Below are 22,081 nucleotides of genomic sequence, written 5' to 3'. Positions count from 1 at the left end.
AGGCTTTTAAAAATTTCTTCCATCAACATTTTATAATTTCCAGTATAAACATCTTGTACATGTTTTGTTAAGAGGACACCTAACTATTCATCTTCTCAGGAGTGATTGTAAATAGTATTGTATTTTTTATTGCAGTTTTCACATTTTTACAGTTAGTATATAGAAATGGAATTCATTTTTGTTAATCTTGTATCCTGTGACATTGCTGAACTCACTTGTTAGTTCTAAACATTTTTTCATAGATTCCCGGGGATTTTCTACAGAGACAATCATATCACCTATGAATATAGTTTTCGTTCTATGTTTTCTATGTGTATGTATTTTATGTCTTATCTTTACTGAAACTTCATTGGTTATAACTTCCAGTACTATGTTGAATAAGGGTGGTAAGAATGAGCATAACCTTGTTCTTGATCTTAGGAGGAAAACATTCAGTCCTTCCCTGTTAAGTAGGATTTTGTGGATTTTTTTTTGTAGGTACCCTTTATCAGTTGAGGAAATTCCCCTCCATTCCTAACTTGGTGAAGTTTTCATTATGAATAAAATTAGATTTTTGTCAATTGCTTTTTTTGTGTCAATTGATATGATATGATATTTCTACTTTAGCTTATTGATGTGATGCCTAACTTTCAATTATTTTTTGAATGTCGAAATAGCCTTGCATATCTGATAGAAATCACACTTGTTTATGGTATATAATTCTTTTTATACATTATTGGATGAAGTTTGTGGATATCTTGTTGAGAATTTAACATCTAACTTCCTGTGACTTGTTGGTTTGTAATCTTCTTTGTACTGTCTTTTCCTGGTGTTTGTATTAGGGTAATACTGACCACATAAAACGAGTTTTTAAATGTTCTCTCCTGTTTTACTTACTGGAGGAGATTGTGTAAAATTGATGTTAATTCTTCTTTAAATGTTTGGTAGAATTCCCCAGTGAAACCATGTGAGCCTAGAGATTTCTATCTTAAAAGCTTTTCATTTACTAATTTAATTTTCTTCATGGTTATAGGGTTATTCTGACTGTCAATTTCGTCTTGGTTGACTCGGTAGTTTGTAGTTTCAAGGAATTAGTCCACTTCTTTTAAGTTGTCAAATATGTGAGTTTAATGTTAGGCATAGTATTCCCTTGTTAACTTTGAAATGGTTGCCCAATCTATAGTGATATATCCCGTTTCATTCCCGACGTTGGTGATTTGTGTCTCCTCTCATTATATTTTTGTCAGTCTTGTTAGAGGTTTATCAATTTTATTGATCGATTCTAAAGAACCAGTTTCTGTTATCAATTTTCTCTATTCTTTTCTTTTTCTATTCTCAATTTCATCGATTTCTACTCATTTATTTTCTTTCTTTTGCTTGTGTTGGCTTTATTTTGCTCTTCTCTTTCTAGTTTCTTGAAGTAGGAACTTAGATTATTAATTTCAGATATTCTTCTTGTGTAATATAACATTATTGCCAAAAATTTCCTCACAGTACTGCTTTAACTGCATTCCACAAATTTTCATATGTTGTATTTTCATTTCATTCAGTTCTGTGTATCTTTAAAATTTTCCTTGTAGGCTTTCTTTCAACCCACAGATTATTTATAAGTATGTTGTTCAATTACTCCTTGCTTGTTATTTTCCTGTTGTTTTTCTATTATTGATTTCTTGTTTGATGCCATTATGGCTGGGTATCACACTATATGATTTCAATTCTTTAAAATTGTTTGAGGGGCTGGGCACAGTGGCTCACGTCTGGAACTCCAATGATAGGAATGTTGGGTCTTCTCTTATTGTCTCAAAGGTCTCTGAGTCTCTGGTCTTTTTTTCAGTCAATTTTCTCACTGTTTTTCAGATTGAGTGAATTCTATTTTTTTGTCTTCAAGTTCACGTATATCCTCTCTCATCTTCAGTCTACTATTGAGTTCATACAGTAAGTTTAAAAATCTCTGTTATTGTATTTTTTCAGTTCTTCATTTTCATCCAGTACTTTTTTATAACTTCTATTTTTTTCTCAGATTTTTAATTTTCATTTTAAGAGAATTTATAACTTGAAGCATTTTATGATGCTACTTTAAAATCCTTGTCAGATAATCTCAACATCTGATTCATCTTGGTGTTGGTGTCAGCTGCCTGTCTTTGCTCCTTTGAGTTGAGATTTTTTATTTTGGTTCTTGGCATAAATGGTGAGTTTTTAATTATATCTTGGATATCTTGTCTGTTATGTCAGGAGAGTCTGGGTCCTATATAAATATTTCATATTAGCAGTCAGTTACCCTATTTAGGTTTAGCACATGCATCTCGCCTTACCTTATGGACTCTGGTTCTAATGTTAGTTTGATTTTCAGAGCCTTTGGTCTGCTAGGTTTCTCTGGTGCTTCTGGATATCCCATTGGTCCCTGACGCTGCTGCCTGAGTGGGTAGAAGGGCTTTCCCTTGTCATGGAAATTCAGTTTCTTTCAGTGGGTGGTGTCCCCCGACCTGCATTCCCCCTATTCCTTTCCTCGGTATTTCTGGGTAGGGAAGGCAATTCTCTTAAAGAGCAAGAAAGTGGTGAGAAGAGAAGATCTAGGAGCAAGCCTTAGGAACCTCAACATTTAAACACTGTAGTGGAGGAGCTGCTGGCAATAGAAAAGGAGGGACAGGATAGCAGAAGTGCTGGGAGTGAGTATTTCAGAAGCAAGAGAGGAGAGTATTTCAAGAAGGAGAGCACGGACAGCTATGCCAAAGGCTGTTGAAAAGTCACGTAGGATGAACACTGAAAGGTTTCCGCTGGATCAGGCTACATAGTGGTCATCTGCTAGAGGAATTTTGATGGAGAAGTAAGGGTGGAGGCCAGAGTGAAACAGTTTGAATGTTGAGATGCCCCCTCTAGTTAAGGCTACCTAGGTTTCCAGCACGGAAAGTGAGAGGGGAATGACGCCTAGAAATCAAAGGCATCTCTGCCTGAACTAAGGAGGAACTAATGCAACTGTAGGAGAGGAGCAGGAGGAAGCTGCCACCGTTTGCATTAAAGTCAACAGACGTGAGCTTCTCTGGACCCCAGAGGCACCAGCACCATCCTCCCAGGCTCTGCCCCATTCTACTCTCCAATTCTCAGGGTCCACCACTGTTCGCTGCTGCCCACACAGATCCAGCATCCCTGCAGCCCTCCCCTCTCTGCCAAGGGGTTACCATGCCATCACTGATTATTTCATTCTCTGGCTCGTCTTCCCCAGCACTGTCAAGGTTCCCATTTCACCAACCAATGAATGCAAATGTTTAAAGAATATAACAGCTACTTTTAGAAGGGAATCATCTCTAGAATGATTTTAAAAGTCACTGCCTGTTATAGGAACATTCGTTGAGAGAGAAAGAAATCACCAATTTAGTCTCCCTGGACTGGACAGCAATTCTGAGACATTGGCTATCTAAATCATTTCCCCAAACCCACTAAATAAACACAAAGAAGGAAAAGTAATGATTGTTTTTACATGTTTAGTTGGTGAGTTTTATCACAAGCACATTAATTTTAGCTAGGTTAGGTTAACACAGATAGAGTAGAATTCTATCTATGCAATAGGAAGACTTCATAGCCATTGCAGCTACCTTGCAGGCAGTGTGCAAATACCCTTCTCAAGGACCTTTGAAAAGTGAGGTGAAACGGAAGGTGTTGAGATTATTTGCAAATGTGGGTTCTATTCTCAAACTGGCACCAATAAGGTGGGTTACTATAAATATTTGACATAATTATCTGGATCTTGTTTATCGTTTGAAAAAGTGCATTAAATCATCCCTAAGGTGCATTTTAGCTCTAATATTACAAGAGTTTACAAACACTTTTACTATTTAAAATGATTAAAGATTCATGGGTTGTAACCACTTGCTGTTACCTTTTTTTGTTGTTTTTAAATTTGAGACAGCGTCTCACTCTTTTGCCCAGGCTGGAGTGCAGTAGTACAATCTCAGCTCACTGCAACCTCCACCTCCCAGGTTCAAACGATTCTCCTGCCTCAGCCTTCCGAGTAGCTGGGATCACAGGCGTGTGCCTGCCACCACGACCGGCTAATTTTTTGTTGTTGTTGTTGTCTTTTGTATTTTTAGTAGAGACAGAGTTTTGCCATGTTGGCCAGTTTGGTCTCGAACTCCTGACCTCAGGTGATCTGCACGCCTCAGCCTCCTAAAGTGCTGGGATTATAGGTGTGAGCCACCATGCCCGGCTTAGCTGTTAACCTTTTCCAAAGCTTACTTTTTGATCAGAGCCCCACTCATAATTGTTAAATGCTTTCTATCGGGAATTGTGTTGTATGGAAGTTTCCAGAAAAGCAGGGACACTGCTTTCTCAGTCAACTGGCACAGAGATGGCCTACTACAGTTATGCTCCCAGTAGGAGCACCTGGCTGTCAGATGAAGGAGGTGTGAGACAATGCAGGATACTTTCCAGGGAAGCCTAACCTAGGCAAGGAATGACTAGTAGAGCTGAATGCTAGTCTGGCTTCCTCTCTCACCGCGTGCCTCTCTTTTCCTTCCTTTCTTTGTGAAAGGGAGCAAAACAACACTGCGTGAGATAATGCCTGTAAACCTGTAAACCCTGGGCAGTATCGTGATAGCCCAGCATGGAGAAGCCCAGCGTGGTGACCCCCGGGGGGCAAGAGCAGCCAGCACAGCAGCCTCAGCCCATGGAGCATATTCCCACGGGGCAGCCTGGGAACCAGGACCCGCCTCACGCCCAGACTCCCATGGGTGGGCCCAATCCTCACTGCCTTCCCCCTTCTGTCAACTGCCACCTAGAGGCCTTTTCCCCCGCGGAGCCTAGGATGCATCCAGCCCACTTCAAGCCAGTCGCTTTGGCACTGCACATTTTATTCCCCCTAAATATATTCATGGCAGCAACAAAGCTTTCAGCACAGAGCAGATGCAGGTCAGAGCAGAGTGAGCTGGAATGTGTTTTTTTCTAGAGCCCGGACTTTCTGAGGCTCTCCTGGACATCATCTGCCCTGCAGCCTTGCTCCAAACCTGGGTGGCACATAGGGCCCAGGGGCCCGGTGGTCAGACACACAGTTTTCTCTCTCATTCTTTCTGTTCCTTTACGGAGATTTCTCAGGATTCTCTTGCTCCTGTTCCACTGACGATCCTCAAGGTGGCCTACATTGTGTAGAACCTGGATTGAGAGGCTGCTCACCCCACTGGGCAGAATTATCATTTCAAAATGGAATTCCAAGGTCACGTGGTTAGCGTATGAAAGGCTCAGGCATGGGCATTCATTGATAAGTCAGCTGTGACAGCAGCCGTCCCTGCACAAAACATTTTCCCCTTGAAAAATCTCATGCAAGTTCAAAATAGCTTTACACAATACTTGTGCTTCTCCCAGAGATGATTTTTTTTTCTTTTTTAATCCTTGACCTACTTTTTCTCTATGTGCAATATACCTAATGAGTAATAACGCTTCAGAGAGGGCAGCACCAGGGGAAACAAAACTGAATGAATGCCTTGAGAGAATGACTCGGGAGCCCTCAGACTCGACAGACTTTCTTCTCAGGGCAGAAACGAGGGCGTTCGTCTGAACTGTAGGTTTGCTGAAGATTCCTATGGCTGGACGATGCCCTGGCGAAATAGTCAGGATATCACAGAGGTGGCTAGCAGTGGAGCCAGACAGAGGGGCTGACACACACGTGCACACACTTGCACACACTCACACTCTCACGCACACATGTGTTCACAAACCCACCCTGTCCCCACCCAAGCTAGACGGTGCTGTAAAGAGAATGCTTTGGGGTCTGGAACGTTCGCTGCCATCTAAAAATGTTCTTCTAAAACAGACTCTGTCAATGACAGGATCCGCACAGAAAGGGAACACGCTTCTCCGCCTCTGGAGTCATAAACCCAAACCCAAACCCCAGAAGGCTCGGGGGAGGAGAGAAGTGGCCACAGACTTCACTCACACATCGCTCTCCAGTCTGTGCACAGCAAAAACAGCTGCTGCCTCAGCCCCTCAGTGTATGTCAGTCCCTTCGAATGGGAAATCAGAAAAGATGTCCTTCTAAGCCGGAGATAGGATTCTTGAGAATTACATGAATAAGCGTCTCTTCTCTCCAAACCATCGGCCACTTTTCTTCAGCAAGATTTTTCCCCTAAGCAGGCCTTTGTGATGGAGGAAACACGCAGAGCTGCACTCGCTGAGTCTCTGTCAGGAGCAGGCACTGGGCTGGGGTGATTTCGAACCTCACAGATGAGTTCAAATCCCACCTCCAGCAGCTATGGGCTATGAAGTCTTGGGCAAGTCACCTTCTTGAGCCTTAATTTCCATGCCTGTTACAAGATGATAATAACATCTGACTTCAGTGTGGTGAGGGTTAATGATAACTGATATGAAGCCACTTCACACAGAGAATGCTCTCAATAAACGGTAGCTATGGTGATAAGCAAGACATGGTCCCTGCATTCGGGGAGATGCCATTCGGTGGCCTTGAGGTCAACTACAAGCCTGCTGGGATTGAGCTGGACCCTGAGGCTTCCTCAGCCCATGACTAGGACCAGGAAGCAAAGCTGTGTGTAGCAGGTGTGGCGGAATGATCGCATTTCAGCTCCGATTTCTCATACCCAATTTTTCAGCAGGCAGCTTGCATGACTTTACCCTGCTCCCCCACCGGCTTTTGTTTGTCTGGAACCCTAAGCTTCTCAAAGGAGAAAGAGAGAGTGAGAGAGAGAGAGAGAGCACGTAGTTCTGGAAAAGAATAGGTTAGAGGCTCTCATGAGGATAGACCCTCAGAGGAGAAACACTGTGTGTCCTTCAGGGGCTTGACCCCAGCCCTTGTGGCTGCCAGCACCATCTGAGGGCCCTGGTCCCCTGTGGCCTGGAAGCAGCAGAATCCCCCCTGTAAAGGACCCCGTGCATGGGGATGAGCTCTTCAGAGGCAACTCCATGACCTGAAGGGCTGTGGCCTCACCCCTATTTCCTGCCACTTCAAAAGCTGCCTGGTTCTTGTGCCACCCTGGGGGATGGAGGTTGGGGGGTTTGAATAGGGATGGAAAGTAAATATTAGGCCTCTAAGTCAGATTCAACTTGCTTATTCCCAAACCTATGCTCACCTCTGGGAGACACCAGGTTCTCTTCCTGACTGAGGGAGCTGAGTCCTCTGAGGGTTCCTGCCTCCTCCAGAGGGCTGTGAGGCATATGGGAACCTGGGCTCCCCAAGCTGGGCCAAGGAAAATGACCTCTTTCCACACTTCAACGTCCTGGAAGCTCAGGGAAGTCAGGGCCTGTCTCCTGGCTCAGCAAACACAGCAGGTCTCATTCAAATAGAGCGAGACTACCCCTGCCGGCCGCCTGCCCACAGTGCTCCTGTGGTAGGTACAAGGCTGCACTGACTCCAGCTTTGTCCTCTCCCCACCGCTGTGCCCATCCCTGACCCTCCAGGGCCAACTTCAGGTCCCTGGGGCCAGGGGTACCCAGAGCACACCCCAGCTGACCCCTGCCTCAGTGTTGGTGCCACTGCAGAGCCAGCAGGCAGGAGGAGCCAACCGGTAAGGGAATAGTAGGGCACAGGAGGGAAGAGGAGCTGGAACATTTGCCCTGGGGCCAGAGGTCTCCACGCAGACAAGTACAGCTGGACTAGTTTGCTAGGGCTGCCATGACAGGGTGCCAGGCAGGGCAGCTTGAACAACATTTATTTCTCCCACAATTCTGGAGGCTGGAAGTTCAACATCAAGGTGTCAGCAGGAGTGGTTTCTTCTGAGGCCCCTCTCCTTGGCTTGTCAGTGGCCATCTTCATGTTCTAATAAGAAGACCACTCATACTGGATTAGGGCCCACCCTTGTGACCTCATTTTACCTTAACCACCTCTTTCAGGACCCAATCTCCAAATACTGTCACAACCTGTGGGTACTGCGGGTTAGGACTTCGCCATGTGAATTTGTTGGGGGACTACATTCAGCCCATAACAGGATCACTGACTGAAACCCTAAGGGGCTGCATGATTTTATTTTCCTCAAGGAGAAAAAATCCAGGCCTTCTAGAAAGCTTGACCTTGTTTCTTTCCTTTTTGGTTTGCTCTGTTGTGTAATTAGGGAAAATACTAGAAAAAAAGGAAGGAGTCATATATATATATGTATATGTATATACACAACACACACATACACGCATGTGTTATCATTTTCATTCAATAAAAATACATTTTTTATTATTTTTTATTTTATTTATTTTTTGAGAGAGGGTCTGGCTCTGTCACCCAGGCTGGAGTGCAGTGGTGTGATCATGACTCACTGCATTCTCAGTCTCCTGAGCGACTGGAACCACAGGCATGTACCACCACACTCAGCTCTTTTTTTTTTTTTTGGCGGGTGGGGGGAGGAGAGATAAGCTCTCACTATGTTGCCTAGGCTGGTCTTGAACTCCTGGGCTCAAGTGATACTCCTGCCACGGCCTCCCAAAGTGCTGGGATTCCAGGCATGAATCACCGTGCCTGGTCTCTATGTGTTTTTAGCTGACTTAGAAGAGACCAAATAGCACCAACCAGGCTGTTTTCCAGCTACAAATGAGGATAGGCTCCTGCTGACTGACTCTCCTAGAGGTATCTTTTTTTTTTTTTGGCCCACAGATCAGTGTCTTAAGCCCACCCCCTCTGAGATCACCATTCCTTTCATAGGTTTAGCATTAGACCACCCACCGCACCTGCTCCCTTCCTCTCCTCCGTCCCTTCAGGAGGGGAGACCCCATCCCACCCTGGGAGTTGGCCCATGTAAGGATAGCTGATCGCACCCCCAAGTGGGGTTAGACCATCACTTTGCTACCTCTTATCTCAGCATCAGATCAGTGCTTTCATCAGAATAGGGCCCTACTGTGTGCTCCATTTCCAAAACCGTCTCAGATACGTTTGATCTTTGCACGTTTGATCTTTGTGTCTGCGGGAGGAGGAAGGAAATGAACTTTTACTGAGCTTGCTCCACATTTTAGGCTTATTGTTAGTGGTTTTTGCATCTGTGGTTTCTTTAATCATCATGTCAACCTATGGCATGATTGTGTATCAGAAAAAAAAAGTTATTATTCTGTGTAACCCTCAACTCAACCCCACCCCACTGATGTGCTGCAGAGGGTAGGGTGCAGTACCAGAGACGTCTGAATATTAATCTATAGAACACATTGATCTACAAGTTGTGTTGATCTACAGAACAAAGGGCATGGAGAGCTCAGGAAGAAGAAAATATTTGAGAGTGTGGTGGGGGATGGTGGGGAGTGGAGAGAGAGCTGGTATCCTATGGAATACAACTTTGAGGAGAGTTTTAGAAAGCCTTGCTGGGGATGACTGGTGCATTTCCCTCCTTGCTTTGTTATAAAAGAGGATTTCTGACTTGCCTATTTGTGTTTCCTTGGGGGGTATCAGAGTTCAGGCATTGGGCTTGTTACATTCAGGTACAGTTGCTATGAGCACCGTTTTATAAATGAGGAAACTGAGGCTCAGAGAGATGAAGTCATTGTTGGTCAGTGAAAGACCCACAGATTAACTTCCAGTTTGTCTAACTGCAGTCACCTGACTGGTTCTTCCTGCCCACGGCACAGGCAAAATCAGCTCACTGAGGCCGCGGCATTGCAATAGAGAAAGAGTTTAACTGACGTGAGGCTGACCCATGTGGGAGAACTGGAGTTATTGCTCAAATTAGTCTCTCCAAAGGCTTGGATATTAGGGTTTTTGGGATAGTTTTGTGGGCAGGGGGCTAGGGAATGGCTGCTGCTGATTGGTTGGGGATGAAATACAAGGGTGTGGAAAATGGTCCTTGTGCACTGAGTCTGCCTCTGCGTGGGGGCCACAAGACCTGTTGAGCCATGAGTCATGAGTCCTGGTGGGGTCAGTCTGAACGACATCTCAAAAACCAATCTTAAGTTCTACAATAGCAATGTTATTTATAGGAGCAATTGGAAAAGTCACAAATCTTGTGACCTCTGGCCACATGACCCCTGAGCAGTAAGGGACTCCAGAAACTATGCCTGTCTTGTCAGAATTTGGGCCCCTCTCATAATCTTAACTTTGCAGCCTTTCATTAGTTTTACAAAGGTGGTTTAGTTTGGGGACGGGCTATTATCACCTTTGCTTTAAATGTAAACTATAAACTAAATTCCTCCGAAAGTTAGCTTGTCCTATGCCCAGGAATGACCAAGGACAGCTTGGAGATCAGAAGCAAGATGAAGTCAACTATATCAGATTTCTAACTGTCATAACTTTTGCAAAGGCAATTTCCTAACCACAAAGGCCGTTTTGCAATGTAGTACATAGTCGACACTTTGTTAATATTTATTTGAGCCCATTTACTTTTTCATATTTTGGCCAGTTAGGAAACAGAGGCATTACTGAGTGTTTGGCACTCCCCAGGCCAACCAGCCTTCTGAAGTCCTTAGAGGTGAGATGACCACCTCCTACTCTTGGCACTAACTGTGCTGTGCTTTGCACACAGATTTTCATCAATTCCTGGCATCTCCATCCAACTCCCTCTTCTTAACTTGGACTAGACTTTCTTAAGTCTCAGGAAGGATGTCATCCATTGATTTTATACTGCAGAATGCACACACAGTTACTCTGTGATTTTTCACATTTTTAAGTATTTCCCACTTGCTTTTTATCAACAATGATGTAATAAGGCACACTTCTGTAAGTTCTGTTTCCAGGGAGAAGAATGGAAGCTTTGATTTCCTCTCTCAGCTTGACCAGAAAAAAACAGGTCCTAAAAGCCGGCATTCTTTAACTCCAATGCTAATAATTCCCACTCCTTATTGTGTTTTTAAACGAAAGGGTCAGGTGAAAAAGTAAAGCAAAAAATGCCCCAGAAACCCAAAGAGGGCGGATCTCACATTCAGAGGCCTGCAGGGAACAAAGCACTGCAGGGATAGACGATGAGGCCTCCCGCACTGAAGGATGCCAGCTGGAGTAAATGCGGCTGAGTGCTGCACTTACCTCCCAAGGAACAGTGCTCTCCTGACCTTCAGCTCCTCCTTCCTCCCACAGGGGATGCCTGAGGGAAGAGGGAGAAAGAAAACTGCCCAAGCAGAGCTCAGATTCTGTTACCTTCTAGCAGAGCTGACTTAGGAAACAGCGAATTGTGAGCTATAATTTCAGGGATGCTTGGAAGACACGCTCCCTCAAGCTAAATTATTTCTAGAATTTCCACTATCAACGTTTATTTCTTGGGTAGATGGATTATCTCTATCAAAGTGCAAATGTACCTTGAAAGGTATCACTTGTGCACAGGGAGAACTAATGGGTAGATGGCAGATTTTGGAACTAGACTTGTGTTCTTCCATCTCTTACCTGTGTGACCTTGTACCAGTACCTGACCTCTCTGAGCATGGGCGTGCTCACGTGACCCTGCCTCATAGAGGTAATGGACTTAAAACCACTTAGACATAATGCATGCTGGATAAACACTGGCTGCATCCCATCCAATTTAATATGTTGTGTTATCATTTTCATTCAATTCCATGTAGTTTTAAATTTCTTTTGAGAACATTGTAATTCAGAGCCTAAACTCTGAGAGTTAGACTGTCAGGATTTAAATGCCACCACCTCTGCCACTTGCTGGCTGCAAGACCTTGGGCAAGTGAATTAATGGTTCTGTGCCTCAGTTTTCTTATATGTAAAATGGAATCAAAATTGTACCTCCCTCATAAGATTGTGGAGACCAATGACTTGACATAGACAAAGCACTTGGAACAGCGTGTGGCACTTACTACATGAGTATATATTATCTTTAAGCCGTCAGTCATTGCCTCTTTCATGTGAATTACCTCAAGCGCACATTTCCATTTTGATAGTTAAGCTAAGTGTTTTAAAGAAAACTACATTTTTTTTAGCATAAATGTTAAGTGGATAAATATTCCCTTTTCTCTTTTGGATTATTTCCCCTTAGATGTCTTTGGTACATACATTGTCCCTCTCTCTTCCAATCCCCCAGCCTCCAAACCAAAAAACTCCACTGTTGTTTACCTGTTAAAATGACTTACCCTATTAAGTTATAGAACTCAGCAGACATTCCCAAGACAAGATCAAGGTAGCTGGAAGACTACCTCAGAGACAAGCCAGCTACATGGTATGTCCTGTACATCTTTAACTTAGCAATCCTAGAGGGTCAGAGCAGCAAATACTGCCCTCACTGGCCAGATGATGTTGAAGTGTCTATGGGACTTGGGATCACTTCCATGTGTTCTTACCACTGTCCCCAAAGACGTGTCTGACTTGTGAAAAATGAAAAAAGTGGCCTGGCTACAAGCTTAGGGGGTCGGATTTCACCTAGTGTTATTTTTTTCAAACAGTGCCCCTTGGCTCTCTGGGGTTCGTGGGATGAACTCTAAGGATTCTCGAAAATAAAGCCTAATTATTGAAAATAAAGTTCTATGACAGAACTCAGTGTCTCATTTCATTTTACCAGACCCTCCCCCAGCAGCCAATCTATAAGACAGAGAAAATTTCTTACTGGCACAGTCATACCCCCTCTTTTTCATCCCCCTGATGTGGGCAGGACAAGTCTTGTAGTGCTTGCCACTCCCATAGTCCTTTTCCCATGAGTTCCTCCCACTGTGGGCAGCCATGTTGGAACCATGATCATGTGACCACATAGCCACAGCTGATTGGACAGTGGATAGACAGCATGGCCAGTGCCTATTCTGCAGACTCACTCGTTGGACAGTATGAATATGAAACAGAGAGAGGCAATTGAGTGCTTGGTCATGGGAAAAGAAACTCAACCTCCATCAGAGAGAAGTAATACTCAGAAACTATGAGTTGGAGGATCTGTGAATAGGCACAGGCTGTAACTAGCAGAGGCCAGGATGTAGAGGAAAGAGAGAGAGTAGGTTGTAAGCAGTCATAGTGACAGGGACAGGAGGCAGGGAAATTCTGGGCAGAAGAGGGTGGGTCCCCAGTTAGGGTCCCACCTTCAAGCCTGGAACCATAGCCCAAAGTGAGAACATGCATTCCTGTTTTCCTGCTCAAATGTTGCACTTTCCAAAACCACCCATGGCCTGTGCTGTCTCTCATCTTCTGTCCATAAAAACCCTAGGCTGCACTGGCAGAGAGGAGAAGAGGAGAAGTGCAGGACATCAGAGACTACATTTGGATGTCAGGGAGAGGCAGTTTGACTTCAGAGGGATGGCTTGAGGGCGTTGCTTTGGACAGGAGTCTGGCTGGGGATGACTGGACTCCAGGGGAAGATCACCTTCCTGCTCCATCCCCTTTCCAGCTCCCCTTCCTGCTGAGAGCCACTTTCATTGACAATAAAATCTTTTGCATTCACCACCCTTTAATTCATTTGTACGATCCGATTTTTTCTGGACAGTTAACCAAAGCTCAGGTACCATAGGTGCAGATGCAAAAGACTGTCACACTGACCCTCTGCCCTCACTGGCTGAAAGCAGCCATCTCACGTGAAAAGGCAGAGGGCTCACTGAGCTGTTAACGCTTAAACTGTCCATGGACGGCAAAGCTAAAAGAGTGCTGACTGTAACACTCCTTGTGGGGCTTCGGGAGTCATGGGTATTCCCTGCTAGATGCTGCTGCAAGGCCTACATGGAGTTTTGCTTCTGCTGGTGCCCAAAAGCAATCACCCTGGCTCCCACACCCACTCACCTGCATGCTACCTCCCATGAGGAGTTGAGTACAATGGGTTCAAGTGAGTGGAGTTTGCCCCCATTGTCACCAAAGCATCTGGCTAGCTCCAGTGCCCGCACTCTGGTTCCCACCCTTGAAGGGATCAGGGAAAATTTCCTGCTTCTATAGGGACAATGGAAGACAGACCCTTAAGAGCTGAGTAAAGGTAAAGGCTAAGGGTGTCAGAGGGCTCCTACTGCTGAGGTGGTGATCACCCTAAGACCACCCTTCCTGGACCACTTTCCTATTCCCATGAGGCCTGGCTGTAAAAATATTTCTGCGGTCCCTTTGAAGCTTGTGCAGCGGCCTCTACCTGTCAGAACCGGGTTGCCAGGCAAAGTAGAGGAGGCCCAGTTATATTTGAATTTCAGCTAAGTAAGCAACAATTTTTAGTATAAGTATGTCCCCAATATTTCAGGGGACATATTTATACTAGAGATTTTTTTCTTGTTTATCTACAATCCACATTTAACTGGGCATCCTGTGTTTTTCTGGCAACCCCATCTCAGAGGGCTTGCTTCTTCCTGCAACAGCAGTTTTAACCAGCTGAGCACTTTATTTCATTTTTGCCATGGAAGAATTGATTGTCTTTTCCTCTGCTCAGGGTGGGGCAGTGGGGCACTGGTGCATTTTAAGAATTGAAAATGCTTCAGCGCTTGCAACTTTCCCAAGCTGGTCTTCCCAGCCTCAGAATTATTACTGTTACTTTTCTGCTTGGTTTAGGCTCTGAGTCCAGATTTGCCACGTTCTATCCCTTAGGCATTGCGAACTTACGAACTTACGTTTGCTTGCATCGGGGTTGTGTTCAGGGACCTCTCCTGGGTTAACTGGTGTCCAGGGTCAGAGTGAGGTGGATGAGGAGAAACGCATCAGCCCTCGGCCCCTGGATACTCCGCCAGTGGCTTCACACCTGGGAGTCACAGACCCTGCTGAGTGAAGGTCAGCCACGCTGGACAGTCCTTTTGAGAATGGGCGTTTTAACCAGCAGAGAGAGAGTGGTCACCAATAGAACACCAGGCCTTGACGATTGGAGGACTTAGCACAAAAGAAGGTGGGAGGGAGGACAGAGGACAGGGAAGCCTGCTTGGTCTCCTGTGGTGGTCCAGCAGAAGGACAGAAGTGTCCAGAGCGCTCCCAAACGGAGTCAAGCTGCATCTGCTCCAGGAAGCCTTTCTTGATAGAAAAAGAGGGGGCAGCATCCCCTCATTTATCCCCCACCTCTCCCAAGGGCATGCCTGGGCCAAGGCTCACCTGGCTTCATGTGTGATCTGTATCTGTGTTCATCCTACATCAGCTCAGTTCAACACATCTTTCTGAGCACCTGCTATGTGCTAAGCACAATACAAGGCTCACATTACAAAGAAAGATACAGTCCCTTTCTTCATGGAAACCATGTTCTCTTGTGGGAGGGAGATCCACAAAGAGAACAGTTCAGTCCGTGAGCTATGAGCGTGCTACGGGCAGGGCCCCACGCAAGCCCAGACTGCAGGTTCAGGGACCTGCACCAGGGCCCTCCTGCCTGCCTGTGGTGAGATCTTCCCTCACACAGACACCAGGAAGCAGTCATACCTGTCATTTCAAATCATGTATCTTAGTTTGAGTTGCTATAACAGAGCACCACAGTGGCTTATAAACAACAGAAATTTATTCCTCTGGAGGCTGGAAGTCCAAGATCAGGGTGGCAGATGGTTCGGTTCTGGTGGGAGCCCTCTTCTGGGTTGCAGACTGACAGCTTCTCTCTCTCTCTCTCTCTCTCTCTTTTTTTTTTTTTTTTTTTGAGAGGGAGTTTTGCTCTTGTTGCCCTGGCTGCAGTGCAATGGCGCGATCTCGGCTCACCACAACCTTCGCCTCCCAGGTTCAAGCAGTTCTCCTGCCTCAGCCTCCTGAGTAGCTGGGATTACAGGCATGTGCCACCACGCCCGGCTAATTTTGTATTTTTAGTAGAGACGGAGTTTCACCATGTTGGTCAGGCCAGTCTCGAACTCCTGACCTCAGGTGATCCACCTGCCTCGGCCTCCCAAAGTGCTGGGATTAAAAGGGTGAGCCACCGTGCCTGGCTCCTGTTTTTGTTTTTTTTTTTTTAATTTGAGAGGGAGTCTTGCTCCGTCGCCAAGGCTTGAGTGCAGTGGCACCAGCTCAGCTCACTGCAACCTCTGCCTCCTAGGTTCAAGCGATTCTCCTGCCTCAGCCTCCGGAGTAGCTGGGATTACAGGCACGTGCCACCATGCCTGGCTAATTTTTGTATTTTTAGTAGAGACGAGGTTTCACCATGTTGGCCAGGCTGGTCTTGAACCCCTGACCTCAGGGGATCCACCCATCTCGGCCTCTCAAAGTGCTGGGATTACAGGTGTGAGCCACTGCATCCAGCCACAGCTTCTTTGTGCCTTTACGTGATGTGAAGAGAGCAAGAGAGCTCTCTGCAGTCTCTTTGCTAAGGACACTAATCCCATTCATGAGGGCTTCATCCTCACGACCTAATTGCCTCCCAAAGCCCCACCTCCGAACACCATCACCTTGGGGGTGAGGATTTCCACACAGGAGTTTGCGGGGGAGGGCACACACATTCAGACCGTAACACCATTAGATTGAGGAAACAAATTTTTTTTAACGCTCACTTCTTCAGGAAATAACTTGGCACAGCTTACTCAGGGACACCTTTTGCCCACAGAAATCCAGCAAACGAAATTGTTCAAAAGCACACAAGCACCTACCACATCCCTGGGCACCCTTTCCTCATCCATCTCTTCCTCTCTCCGCCCGCAAACTGTCTTCCTGGGCTAGTTTGGGCTAATTACTGAGCAATAAAGTGTCTGATTTTTATATAGTGGCTCTGTTCAGAGCTGCCAAAAACATTAAAAGTAGGGCCAGGGTAGGAGAGATAAACATATTTTTTCATTATTTCACCTAAAAGATTCATTTGAGGGGGAGAAATAGGCTCCCTGCCCTAACCAGAGAGTTGGATGAGAACAAATTCCTCATTAATTTTAAATATGTCAACTGGAGAAGGAGATTAAAGTGAGGACGACTGATGAGTGGTGCTTCTGGGAACAGACAAAAGGGGATGGGGTCCCCAGTAGGCCCTCAGCAGAAACAGAGCTACCCTCACTAGCTCTGCAGGGACAGCAGCTCCGGAGGGCGCCCCTTGGAACAGGGGCACCATGCACCGGACACCCCCTCCTACGGCAGGGGCTGGCACTGCCCACTCGGCTGGCAAGACTATAGAGCGATGAGGACTTGGCTCTGATGAAGTCGGAGCTGGAGATGAAATACTGAGGGCTCTTGGCATCCTCCTCAGTGGCCTGGCAAGGTGTAGATAACAATAAGGAAGCATCCCCACTCGGTGTTTACATTCAGCTGTCTCTAGTAGGCAAGTTGCAAATGTTCGCCTTTATTAACGCATGTGTCTTCTCATCACTCTGTGAAGCAGACGGGTCTATGGTGTCTTCAGGAAAGAAATGCTGGCTGGTTTCTTAGAGCAGCTTCGAATTCCAGCCCCTGGTACCATGCTCAGATTGCTGTGCAACTTAGAGGGGGCTTGTTGGCTCCTGCCAAAGTGGCAAGAGGTGAGTGTTGAGGGAGTGGTTGGCAGGACAGGTGGCCAACATCAAAGGAAAGCTGAGCTACTGTTCAGAGCTGCTGTCTATCCAGGCCCTTTGTAGGTTGCCCTCCGATTTACCTGGGGGTTCTTGTGGGAGCCCACGCAGGTGTGTTTTCTGTGTGCTCGGCCTCCCTTGTAGAACCAGTCCTCCCTACTCCTCCCTACTCTCGGTCCAGATAATTCAGGTCAAGGTGGGCACGTGACCAGGACCAGGCCACTTACAATTGTCTGTATTCCTGGGTATGTGACTCAAGCCAGAAAAGTCAGAATCAATTTAGGACCTTTCTGTAGGTATTGGAAGAGGGACTCTTCTTATGGTTTGCTAAGTTGGTGGAATGTAAAATATCTTTGCCATTGTTTGGGAAAAGCCTGCCTAGAAATAAAACCAATGCAAAAGAAAGCAGGGCTAAAATTGAGAGGTGGAATCCCAATTACATGGTTTTAGTACTTGGGTCAAGCTGTGCCTGAAACCCATGACTTTCCGTTACCTGAGCCAATGCCACCTTTTTGCCTTAATCCAGCTTGGCTTTAGTTTCTATAGTTTACAACCAAAAGACCTCTGTTTCGTACTCTAGGTGTATAAACTTGGACATGTTCTATTTCTGAGACTCAGTTTTCTCATAGGTAAAATAGAGATAATATGCTCCATCTACAGCTATTGAAGAGAACCAGTCACAGAACCAAGAATATGATCTTTCCTTGGCCATATTAACCATTTTGGTCCTAGTTTTCTCTTGCAAAATGGGCTAACAAGACTGCTTGACCTCCCAGGAATGGAAGCAGTTGGGGTAATGGATGTGGAAAGGAATCTATACACTTATATGGAATTTTTTTTTTCTGGGGGTAACCACATTTAAAAAAAAAACTTTTTATTTTTGAGATGATTGTACATTCACATGCAGTGATAAGAAGCAACACGGATGGGCACCGTGGCTCACGCCTGTAATCCCAGCACTTTGGGAGGCCAAGGCAGGTGGATCTTGAGGTTGGGAGCTAGAGACCACCCTAGCCAACATGGTGAAACCCCATCTCTACTAAAAGTACAAAAATTAGCCAGATGTGGTGGTGCGCACCTGTAATCCCAGCTACTCAGGAGGCTGAGGCAGGAGAATCGCTTGAACCTGGGAGGGGAAGTTTGCAGTGAGCCGAAATCATGCCACTGCACTCCAGCCTGGGTGAGAGAGTGAGACTCCATCTCAAAAAAACAAAAAAGAAAAAGAAGCAACACACCCTTCACCTGGTTTCCCCAGTGGTAACATCTTGCATTACTATAGTATAATAGCAGAATTAGGAAACTGGCATTGATGCAATACATTGACCTTCGAATTTCACCACTTTAACATGCATGCAGTTGTGTGTGTGTGTGTGTGTATACTTAGTTCTATGCAATGTGAGTTCGTATGACCAGCACCACAGTCAGAATATAAAATACAAGGATCCCTTATGCTATCCTGTTTTAGCCATGGCCTCCTCCTCCCCTCTCATCTTGCCAAACCCCTGACAGCCGCAAATCTGTTCTCCAGCTCTGCAATTTTATTATTTCAAAAATATTGTATACACAGAATCACATGATAAGTAACTTTTTGAGACTGGCTCTTTTCACTCAGCATAACTCCACTGAGATCCATCCAACTTGCCGCATGTATCAGTAGTTTCTCCCTTTTATTGGTGAATGGTGTTTCATGGTATGGACGTAGCACAGTTTAATAGATTATTAAAAGGCATTTTGGGTGTCTCCAGCTTTTCTGGCTATAATAAATAAAGTTGCTATGAACATTGTGTATAAATTTTTGTAAAAACATAAGATTTTGAAATGAAAATTTCTCTGGGATGGGGCCAAGAGTGTAATTGCTAGATAAGTCCATTTTTAGTTTTAAAAGAAACTGATAGCCAGGCATGGTGGCTCATGCCTGTAATCCCAGCACTTTGGGAGGCAGAGACGAGCAGATCGCTTGAGCCCGGGAGTTCAAGACCATCCTGGGCAACATGGCAAAATCCTGTCCCTACCCAAACAAAATACAAGAATTAGCTGGGCATGGTAACACACACCTGTAGTCCCAGCTACGTGGGGGGCTGAGGCAGGAGGATTACTTGAGCCCAGGAGGTTGAGGCTGCAGTGAGCCATGATGGTGCCACTGCACTCCAGTCTGGGGGACAGAGTGAGAATCTGTCTCAAAAAAACCAAACCAAAACAAAACAAAAACCAAAAAACTGACAAACTATTTTTCAGAATGGCTGTACTATTTTTCGTTTCCACCAGCAGTGTATAAGTGGTCTGATTTTTCTGCATCCTCAGCAGCATTTGGTGTTATCACTATATTTTATTTTAGCCATTCTGGTAGGTGTGTAATGCTATCTCATTGTACTTTTAATTGGTATTTTTCTAATGGCTGATGATGTTGAATATCTTTTCACATGCTTGTTTCCCATCTGTACATCCTCTTCAGTGAAATGTCTGTTACATGTCTTTTTCCCACTTTTTAATTGGATTATTGAGTTTTGAGAATTGTTATGTATTCTAGATACAAGTCCTTTGTCTAATATGTGATTTTCAGATAATTTTTCCCAATCTGTAGCTTGTCTTTTTGTCCTCTTAACATAAGCTTTTACAAGAAAAGCTTTTAATTTTGATAAGATTCAATTTATCAATTTCTTCTCTTTTTCTGAGACAGGGTCTCATTCTGTTGTCCAGGCTGCAGTGGCATGACTATGACTCACTGCAGCTTTGACCTCCCAGGCTCAAGCAATCCTGCCACCTCACCCTCCCGAGTAGCTGGGACTATAGGTGCCCACCACCATGGCTAGCTAATTTTTAAAAAATATGTTTTTAGTAGAGATGAGGTCTCTCTATGTTGCCCAGGCTGGTCTCAAACTCCTAAGTTCAAGCAATCCTCCTGCCTCAGCCTCCCAAAGTGCAGGGATTACAGGCATGAGCCACCACAGCTGGCGTCTCCATAAGTATTTAGGTCTTCTTTGGTTTCTTTCATCAGCACTTTGTAATTTCAGCATAAGGATACTGTGTATGCTTTGTTTGATTTGTTTGATAACTATTTCCCTTTCTTTGGGCAATTATTAATTATGTTGCATTTTTAAATTTTGTTTTCCACTTGTTCATTGTCAGTATATAGAAATGCAATTGATGTTTGTGTGTTGATCTTGTATCCTGTGATCTTACTGAACTCAATTATTAGTCCTATGAGGTTTTTGTTTTGTTTTGTTTTGTTTTGCAGATTCCTTGGGATTTCAATCATATTGTCTGCAAATAAAGACACTTCTGTCTTCTCCTTTTTTACTCTAAATGACTTTTATTTCTTTTTCTTCCCTTATTGCAATGACTAAAACTTCCAGTGCATTGTTGAATAAGAGTGGTGAGAGCAGGCATCCTTATCTTGTTCCCATCTTAGAAGGACAGCATTCAATCTTTCACCATTGAGTATGATGTTACCTTAAGGTTTTGCAGATGCTGTTTATGAGATCAAGCAAGTTCCCCTTTATTCCTAATGTACTGAGTGCCTTCAATCATTGATGGGTGTTGAAGTTGTCAAATGTTTTTCTTCTTTGGCCTGTTGATATGGTGAATCACATTGACTATCAAGTATTGAGCTAGCTGTACATATGTGGAATAAATGCCATGTGGTCATGGGATTTATACATTGTTAGATTCAATTGGCTAAAATTTTGTTCAGAATGTTTGCCCATATTTTAATTGGAATTTGTTTTACTGTTGAGTTTTTTGAGATTCATATATTCTAGATACAAGTTCTCTGTTAGATATGTAGGTTGCAAATATTTTCTCCCAGTCTATAGCAAGTATTTTCATCCTCCTTACAGGTCTTTTGCAGAGCAAAAGTCTTAAATTTAGGTAAGGTCGAATATATCAATCTGCTATGAACTGAATTGTGTCCTTCAAAAATTCCTATGTTGAAGCTCTAACTCCCAATGAGACTCAGTGTGACTCTGTTTCGGCCTGAGAGGAGGTGATAAAGGTTAAATGAGGTCATAAGGGTAGGGCCTTAATCCCATAGGGTTGGTGCTCTTACAAGAAGAAGAGAGGGGAAAGAAGAGCAACAAAGAAAGCTTTGAAAGAGCAGCCATTGACTTTGAGGAAGCCCAGGAAAGGACGGTGTCCAGGAAGTGGGAGAAGAAACTTTTTCAATGTGGAGAGCGATCCTGATACTTCAGAAGCCCCTGATAATTCAAATCTTTTTATACAGAAACAACCAGCTATGCCTTGTGATCAAAATCCAGAACAATCAAATGGAAATTGCAGTGAAGATGAACAAAAGGGAAAGCAGAAATGTAGAGAAGGAGGAGGAGAAGCAGGAGGAAAGAGAGAGCGACAAAAAGAAGAGGAAAATGAAAAGGAGCTGGAAGATGAACCGGAAAAAAAATGGAAAAGGGAAATGAGAAACAGAAACAGTATCCCAAGAAAAGATTAGTCAGCAAATCCCTCATGGACACTCTCTAGGCAAAGTTTAAGTTAAACAGGTGCCCCACAATACGAGAGTCTATCAGTCTCATTTGAATTTGGCATGACACATAAACAGATAAGTCAATGGTTTTGTAAAAACAGGAATAAATATAACAAAGAAATGTCCAAGAGAAAGCATAAGAAAACACATATGAGATGGAGTCTGTCTGTATTGCTAAGGCTGGTCTCGAACTCCTGCCTTCAAGCGATCTTCCCACCTTGGCTTCCAGAAATGCTGTGAATCCAAGCATGAGCCATCGCACCTGGCTAAGACATTTTATATGACACCATTCTCACCAATAAATGGAGTTCTGAAAGGATAAACAAGAAAATATTAACAATCCTTAATTCCGTGGAGTAGAACTAAATGAGGGGAGTGCAAAGGAGGTTTTATACATTTTATTTTGACCCTATTGTAGAT

At 44.5% G+C, this 22,081-nt stretch overlaps 1 pseudogene; it reads left to right on the top strand.

The window, feature by feature from the left end:
• The window catches only part of LOC116484220 (NANOG neighbor homeobox-like), a 76,609-nt pseudogene extending 54,749 nt beyond the window's left edge, over window positions 1–21,860 (top strand).
• The last annotated feature ends 221 nt before the right edge of the window (window positions 21,861–22,081 follow it).

Source organism: Hylobates moloch, unplaced genomic scaffold, assembly GCF_009828535.3.
Source record: "Hylobates moloch isolate HMO894 unplaced genomic scaffold, HMol_V3 SCAFFOLD_15, whole genome shotgun sequence".
Classification (NCBI taxonomy): domain Eukaryota; kingdom Metazoa; phylum Chordata; class Mammalia; order Primates; family Hylobatidae; genus Hylobates; species Hylobates moloch.
Note: the sequence above shows the minus strand (reverse complement) of the source record. Positions and strands in the feature narration are given on the sequence as shown.